Below are 9401 nucleotides of genomic sequence, written 5' to 3' on the forward strand. Positions count from 1 at the left end.
TCTTAGTTCACACTGTTTTTTTCACAGACATAATTGCATCATTGGAAGAGTGGTATTTGGAGAACAGAAGGAAGTTTGTGGAGTGTAATGGTAAGAGAAAACTTTATCACCCTCTATTTATAGACTTCTGATAACTTTCACTTCAAACTCTTGTAATCATGGAAACTGTGACTACTCCCTTCAGGGTTCTCCTCCCTATCATTAAGTAAATCAAGCATCCTAAGTAAATTCAACATCCATATGACTGAGAGGATACCATGAGCCAAATACCTTTAGATACCTTTCTTCATGACTTTCTTCGGGCAGAGGCTCCATGACTACCATAGACAACAACAGCTTCAGAAATGAAATTCTGAGAGTCTTCTCATTATACACCCTTTGTATGCTATTTCCTTTGATACGGCCCATAGGCCATATCATATAGTTTACTATACAAAAATTCTATAAAGAATTACCCACATTTTGAAGAGGGACAAAAATAAATAACTATCCCAATTGCTAGCATCCCTTCCAAAAATCTTCCAATGAAATTGGCAGGGTAGGTGAAGAAAGTAGGTGGAAGTAGTCATCTACACAAAGCATTTGCTGACCACATCTGGAGGGTCATCTGCCATTTCTACTTTTATCCCATGAGCCTGAAGCAAAATGAATGGTTGAGGAGAAATACAGTCTAATGAGGAAGAGGCAAGAATCTGCAGGAAACCTTCCCCTTGCCCCAAGATAAAGCTTTGAGACTCCTCAAATTGAAATTCAGCCAATTGTAAAACCCATCGCTAAATACTAAAGAATGTATTTTTTGAAATATTGTTCTTTCCTAAAACAATGTAGATAAAACACACTAGATAAAAAGCATGCATTTTTAACTATCAATAATAATGATGTTTTTATAGCCGTTGATAGCATGCAACATAGTCTAAGTATAAATCAGTAAATGATAGACCTTTGATTCACTCCTTTCAGCTTTGCCAAAGTGTGAGATTCTGTTATTCCACCATCATCGTTAATGACTGTAATTAACATATTAAAAATCCTTGAAACTAAGATCTGAAGCCCTTTCTTTCCATTTCTCTGAGAAATCTTCAGACATGAAGCCTTTTAAAGAAAACCTTTATCTTTGACTGCAGCAAATGAACTCAGCTGTGCTTTGTGATGTTTCTCCTCACTAATAAAAAACAAAATGAAACAATCACTACAGTATGGAAGATCCTTGGTTGCTAAGGATTTTTTTATGCACTTTCACAATGAATTATTAAACTGTGATGTCCAACCCTTGAATGTAACTAAATTTAACTAATGCCAAGACTTAGATTTAATTTAAAATTTAATCATAATAAAGTGATAGTTTTGATTAAATATATGATTAATTTGTTTATACTTTTCATTGTCAGAGCTTGAAATTGGCCTGGGTGAAGCTTATCCTAACAGTATAAATGAAAGGCTTGTCTAGGATTGGGTATATGGAAACCTTGTATTGATTTTCCTTTTGAAATGTCCTCTTATGTGACAAGCTTTTAATCCTATTACCTTCTCTTTATAACTCTTGGAAAGGATGAATTCCTTTGACTATAGCTGGTCAGAGAAAAATGATCCCCATTCCCCATGAATGCTTTTTTTCCACAGCTTTCTGCTGTGGCTGGGCTGAACACCTTTCTCCTATGATGGATCTTTTTGGTGGTCTGGACCCTATGAATGTTGAGAATGGTATAATTTGGAAACCTGACCATGAACACAAGCTGTGAAGACCTTCTGACTTTGCAGTTCAATCATTCAACAAAGCCCATCACAATTTAAAGAAAAAGTCTATGACAATACTCTAGAAATATATTTTGGCATTCTTGTTCAAATATTTGGTAGACACAAAAGTGTTAAAATTAATAGCATTAATTTCAATGTTTTAGATGTCTTCTATATTCTTTTAGTTTATAAAAATATATCAAGTAAAAATATATCTTAATCTTATAACTTATTTTAAGATTTAACATTTGTTATTGGTTTACTTCAGTCCATATATTATAGATATATTATAATTTTTATTTTAATGTATTTACAACACTTTATGTTCTCTGAGATTTTTGAAATTGTGATTTTCTATATATTATTATCTTTTAGATATTTCTTTATCATGGTTACTTCAAGTAAGTTCTCTTTAGTGCCTATTCTTTCTTTAGTGTTCTGATTATGGATATTTTGTGCTTTTTGAAGTCACTCCTTCATTCTTGGATGTTCTTCGCATATATATATATATATATCATTTCCTCTGTTTCAATTTTCTTGCCATGGATGAAGTGACACACTCCCCCATTCTTTCCTTCACTGGCTGGCCCCTGGTGAGCCCAAAGCACTAGTCATTCTTGCTTCACCCTCTTTGTATCAAGAAGTCACGTTTGGCTTGTCTCCTTATGCATTTGATAGTCCTTGATCGGGCACATTCCCTTACAACTCAAATAGCTCATGTCTCATTTTCTCACATGTACATATTTTGACCACACAGTATTCACCAGTGATCACCTTCTTTGTTGCACCACCCACCTTCTTGAGCCACCTACATCATTGAGACAACCCGTTGTATAATTTCTCTCATTTATTTTTTTCTTACTTCATGGTAAATTTTCAAAAGGTTTCACAATACTTCATAGATTCATGTGAGCCACTTTCACACTTATTGTTACTATACCCATCTTCTTCCTCCACATTTATTTCCTTTTGCCTTTTGTTCTCCCCCTCTTCCTTTTGATTTTTGTCATGTGTGTCCCCTTTATACTTGCATGGCTTAACCATACTCTGTTTCTTGATAAGATGAATTTGTCATGTATCATTAACCATATGTCCTAAATTTAGGAACTGAATTTCCATAAAAATGAAAAAAATTATTGTCACTTTTGATACTGTTGGTAGATCTTTGATTCAGATATATATATGGAATTGTTGTATAATTTTACTCATGGCTATTTGGAAAGCAGAAGTAGGATGATCACAGATTCAAGAGCAGGCTGGGCAAACATGCAGTTACATTTTGTGTCAAAAAAATACAATAAACAAAATTTGGTATGCTTGATTCAGAGTATCTGTTGTAACACACACATATACACACAAATTAAGAAAAAGATTACTTAACAACCATATTATTTCACAAGGATGGGAAATAAAAGATCAAGCAACACCTAGCCAGCCCTACTTGTTAGTGAGAGCCCCATTTGAAAAAATAAGCCAGTAATACTGTTGTCCACCTATCACCCAGGTATGGAGAATATAGGTAGAAGGATCATGTTTCTGTATAAAGTAGAAATAATTGGTTTCATAATAAATATTGACCATTTAATTCTGTTGATTTAGACCAAGGCTCTTGTAGTATTTGACATGTATTATCCAAACTTGATTTAAAGGAAAAAAATCTCCAAAACTACTTGAATAAAATGCAGTGTTTACAACTATTTTTAATGTGATGGCTTAGGAAAGGAAAACAAAATGCAAAGGTGCAGTTAGGAAAAATATTTATCTTCGATTGACAAGGCTGAGCCAGCTGGCTATGAATTTTTCTTTTAGTGAGAATTTAGGTTTAACCACATTAACAAAAAGGAATTTAGATGGATTACAGATTTACATATAAGCAGTAAAAGGTGAGTTTCTACAAGACAGCAGGTAAGAATATCCTAATAATTATGTGCAAGTTGAAGAGTTCAGAATCTTTTCCAAAAATCATTACAATAAAAATAACAAATTTTATTAAGTTAATGAGAAGAAAAATATATTTTCTACCCAGATCTGTAGTAAGAGATTGAAAAGACTATCCATACCATGAAAGAAGACATCTGTTGCCAAAAATCTTAGAACTATCTTAGAATATGTAACAAAAAGGTTTAAATAAATAACAAAATGCAAGCAAAATAGTAGGGAAATGAGAAAGACCCGTAATTGTCTTTGGAGACCATCACGTATTTAAAACAAAGTCCCCCTTCATTAGTCAGCTAGGAAAAGCAAGGGAAAGCCTAAAATAGACACCACTGAGCACTCAACAAAATGCACAGAATAACATTGTCAGGAATATCAAGTGTGGGTAGAAATGTGGAACAACCCAGACTCTGCTGTGCTGTTCATGGGAATGTGGGAAATTGATTTGCATATGCACTAGGCAAACTGGACAGATGCCAACTATACAAAATCTATCACCAAGCAATTTTGACATAGTGTTTCTCTTTGCAAGGCTACTTGGGGTGTATTGCATTGTACATGGTATATACTATTTTTATGAACATTATCTAAGAATTATAATTCTCATAAATATTTCTAAGTATTTGAATGTGCAGTTGGAGTGGCTATACTGTCATAGTGATTCAATAAAAGAATAAATTATGCATCCAGGAAAATAAATTCATTACAATTACTTTGGACACTGTGACAACTCTCTATCTCTACCTTCATCTATCTCTCATATCTATATCTTTATTTGTCTGTTCCATCTATATCTATATCACCTACATGTCCATGTATCAGTCATTCATCTATCAAACTATTAGTATATAAGAGTGAATGGTTATAGATCTTGGGCTAATGGTTATTATCCGTGAGATGGCACTGGGGGTAAATTTCTGGCAATATTCTGCACCATGATGTTGATAGATTCACAGGCACAAATTTCTGTTCCTCATACTCTATAATCATATCTTGTACATTTTTCTGCATGCATATTTTTATTGTTTAAATATTTTTATTATCTTGAAGCAGTTGTACAAATGAATTCTATTCACCCCAGCATTTTAAGAATGCAGTGCATCTTGATCATTGTCACCCCTTCCATTGTTCTCACCCACCACTCCCAACTTATCCGTTCCCTTACTTATCTTAATTTTAGGTTCTATATCAACTCTTTTTTTGCCATTTAACAATACAATTTACATGTACAATGCATCTTGATCAGTGACACCAATTCAACATTTTCAACCCCCTTCATCCCACCACTTCCTTATATTTCTCAATTCTGTGGTATATACAATGTTTTCTTGCCTGCATTCTCTCCTCTTCCCCCTTCATAGTACTGCCCCTTTCCCTTTAGCCTCACCCACTTGTATTTACCCATTTTCTGGTATTCATTTTGTTGAGCTGTAACTTAGTCTTTCTAAATAATTATACAATTTGTACTCTTCATTGAGTCTTATTTCACTTCACTAAATTCATTTGTAATCAGTGTGTTTTCTTGTAGCTGTGTGGGCGCATCCTAGAACCACAAATGAGGAAAAGCATGTGACCTACACTTCTCTGGGTCTGGCTTACTTCGACTAATATAACATTTTACAAGTCTTTCCATTTTATTAGAATGGTACCATATCATTCTTTCTGATGGACGGGGAAAATTCCATTATATATACCACATTATCTTGATTCATTTATCCATTGCATTTCATTTTTAATTGAATTAAAAATAAGTTTTAAAAGTACGTATTGGGCATATGTATCTCCAATATTGCTATCATATAAGCTTCTTTTAAAAGTCCTAAGTTTGCTAAGAATGTAACAAAATGGAGTGGTTGTCTAACTTGTGTATGCCTTAGGTGTGTTCCACAGTACTACATACAAAAAAAAAGTTAATGATTATCTTAACTCAGATGTTTTTCCCTCTTGAGAAGCTGAAGTAAAAGGATATAGAATTTGAGACAAAGATCAAGAGCTTGTTATCCACTGAACTACACTGTAAGATCTTGTTTCAAACCCACAAAAATCCATTGTTTCTCTTTTCAAAACATGAGTCAATCATAGACCAATTTTCTTTCACGTTTTAGTTAACAGAAGAAAGTCCTTGAGTATTCTTCCCATGATCATCATGGAAGAAGGGTCCCAGTGGATGGGAAAATGAGGATTCAATAGGGAGAAAATCAGTAGAATATTGTGATTGACATGGATTTCAGAGAACAGTGTTACAAGTGATGATGAAGATAATTTAGTGTCAAGTGATCAAGTTGGAAAAAGTAATTTAGATGGAGTAATTGAGAGCTATTTAAGGACTTGAATAGTATTTTGCAGATAATGAAACATTATGGAATGTTTCAGTTAAGGAAAATGACAGAATTTTACTTACTTTGCTGAAGATACCTCGGACAGTGATATGAAGAAGAAATTTAAAAGATTAGATTCTACAAACCTGCAGATCTACGGCAGCACAGATAACAGATAGTCGATAACTAGAAGAGGGAAATGGGTCTGTATGAATAATATATCATAAATAACTTAGTTTTAGTATTTTGGACCTAAGAGATAATAAAGTAAAAATTCAATTAGCAATTGAAGAAAAACAGAAAAAGGATATTTCAGAGAAAAATGAATTAATACATTTTAAGATATTGGAATTTTTGTATAGCAGTGTTATTCATGATAGGAATTTGAGTTGCAACTAAAATTCAGAAAGTGATAGAGTAGCATCTATTTGGTAAATTTGGCCCCAAGTGCATCTTTGAAATCAGAGAAATTATTTCCTAGAATCTTTCTATCAGTTATTACCTTTATTATCTTAGCATATCATAGGATTGGTGTATAAGTATTTTACTTCTTTTATATGCATGTTTCTGAGATCTGTATGCTGAAACAAGTCTTTGAAGTTTTGTATTCACTTATATGACTGAACATAGTACATCCCACAGAATAATAATTTGCTATGAATTTTGTTTGAGTGATTTATCCATTTTAGTATCTGGAAAATTACCATACAAAATTCCATATGCATGATTTCCTCATAAATTTTAAGAACTTTTGAATATGAAGAATATAAAATTATCACACAGTTTTTAAAATACATGTAGCAAATCAATTTGCACTATCTTTTATTGTTCTCATAGAAAATGTGCTTTAACCTAGGTTTCTAAAAGAGAACCATTAGACTCTGTAGCCAAAAAAAAAACCCCAAAAAAGAAAAAACACTTGACTATCACCAATAGTAGTAATCCATAGGAAATTATATGTCCTTATTATTCTCTCATGTAGATTGCTATATTAGGTTTAAACCAAGACTTACCTTCATCAACCTGATTTCAGCTCACATTTTTTACTCTATAATCAATGAGTACCTCTTTGACCTACGATTTATACACTAACTTCGGGTTGATGTTTTATTACTTGCTTCTTTCTTCTTCAGCATTTTTTCACATTAGTTCAAGTTCTGTAGAGTAAACTTAAAAATGAACCCTGACATAGGGAAAGTGACTATGCTTTAAGAGTATATTATTAGGTGTATAACTTTATTGCTTTGGAGATTCTCTTCCTAACCATTGGAAGGAATGTTTCCCAAAATAGAAAATGATCTGTTAAAAATTATCAGTTAAGGGGCTGGGGATATGGCCTAGTGGAAAGAGTGCTTGCCCCGTATACATGAGGCCCTGGGTTCAATTCCCCAGCACCACATAGAAAATGGCCAGAAGTGGCGCTGTGACTCAAGTGGCAGAGTGGTAGGCTTGAGCAAAAAGAAGCCAGGGACAGTGCTAAGGCCCTGAGTCCAAGCCCCAGTACTGGCCAAATATATATATCAGTTAATGTGCTTGGTTTTTGACATTTTATTTTACCTTTCTCTTAGTAGCCTTGACTTTATTTCCACATGTAGAACTTTTTATTGAACTATAACACACACACACACACACACACACACATAAATAGTACAGAAATATGTGTAGATAATTAATCTTTGTTTTCTGCTTCCCATCTGAAATATTGTCACATTGATATTCAGAGGCATTACAGTTATGTAAGTAAGGTAATGAGTGTATTTCTTTTTTAACAGTATATTTCTTTTTGAAACTCTCCCTCATTTTCTCCCCTCTTGAATCCTCTGTCCTTCAAGTTCATTTCCAACATAGGGTCTAGTGAGCATTGTTGTTGCATTGACTCACGCTTAATCCCACAAATTCTGTGATTCCCCTTCTCTTTCCCAAATCAGATAAACTTATATACATGAAAAGGGGTAGACAAATAAAAAACAGGAACAACGGATAAACCAAGGGGGCAGGTGAGAAAAAAGGAAACAACTACAAACCCTACAACAAAAACAACAAGAAAACACCTCTTGATTCCATTTCTTGGAGTTCATTTCGATAAGCATCATTTTGTGGATAGATCATATAAAATGATGCTTATCGAAATGAGCTCCATTTTAACATCATTTTAACATCAGCAGTTCTAAAACTTATCTGACATGTTGTTCTTTTCCACAAAATAGAACATACTGAATAAAATTTGAGTTTGATTTTGTGATTTGAGCTTTTCATTACTACTATGAGTTGGATAGGTATTCAGGTGGTCAGAATCTTTATTTGTCTCCTACTTTTACTATTACCAATCATACACCTATATAAACATCATATATCCAACTGCTTACTTTAGACCTGCTTTACTTGTCTGTTAACCTCTAATGTAGTCTATTTTGTGAGGGGCCTAAATCTTCCTTTTAATGTCTAAGTCACATCATGTTACTCCTGAGTTTGAACAGCCAGTAGCTCCTTTTGATGCTTACAAGAAAGAGTCTTCAAAGTCTTCTATCACCACACATCCAATTATCACTCTCATTTCATTTTGTCCCAGTCTTTGAACATGAGTCATGTTCCTCTTTGCCCTATCTATATTATCGAATTATTGTAGCTTACTCTGTCCCTAACAATCCTTTAATGCATCTTGCAACTTTGACCACATTCATAAATACACACATAAACACTACTGATTTGCAACTTCCAACGTGTTTCAAACCTACATAATCTATGAATGGCAGCCTGAATGACTTTTTAAATAAAATGTATATGTATATATGATAATATTTGGTTTAATCTTCTGCCTTCTGTTTAAGTGTTGCAAATATTTACCATTATGAGAAGAGTCATACAAATATAAGCTCAGTGTAGTCTTCAATGGTAAATTAGTATCGCTGATGAAAACTATTCAGCTATTCAAGAGACAGAAAGCTTCCCCTATTACAAATTTAGATTTTTGTTACAGCATTTCTATTTCATTATTTTAATATAGATAAATAAGTTGAGCTCCAGAAGAACGAGCCTGAAAACCTGTGTAAACCATTTAGCAGATCCTTGATAATTTTTAGAACATAAGTGTAATAAAATAATTAGACTTACAAGGAAACTACTTTTGTCTTTTCTTAATCAGAATCAATCTTATTTATAAAGATGAAAGTGAAGTTTGAAGACATGTAGAGCTATAGAAAGAATTATGAAAAGTTAGCTCTTTTTATAATGAACACTTTCACCATATTCCCATAATACAGTGTTAAGCACCAAAATTAAATTAGCTATCTTCTCCTCATTGGAACCTTAATGGAGTGTTAACAATGCCAAGAGTACCATGATAATTTGTTGCACGGTATAGTATAGGCAACATTTATTGCTCCTACTTAAATTATAATAATAATGGCAATCCCT

Source organism: Perognathus longimembris, chromosome 3 (assembly GCF_023159225.1).
Source record: "Perognathus longimembris pacificus isolate PPM17 chromosome 3, ASM2315922v1, whole genome shotgun sequence".
NCBI lineage: Eukaryota > Metazoa > Chordata > Mammalia > Rodentia > Heteromyidae > Perognathus > Perognathus longimembris.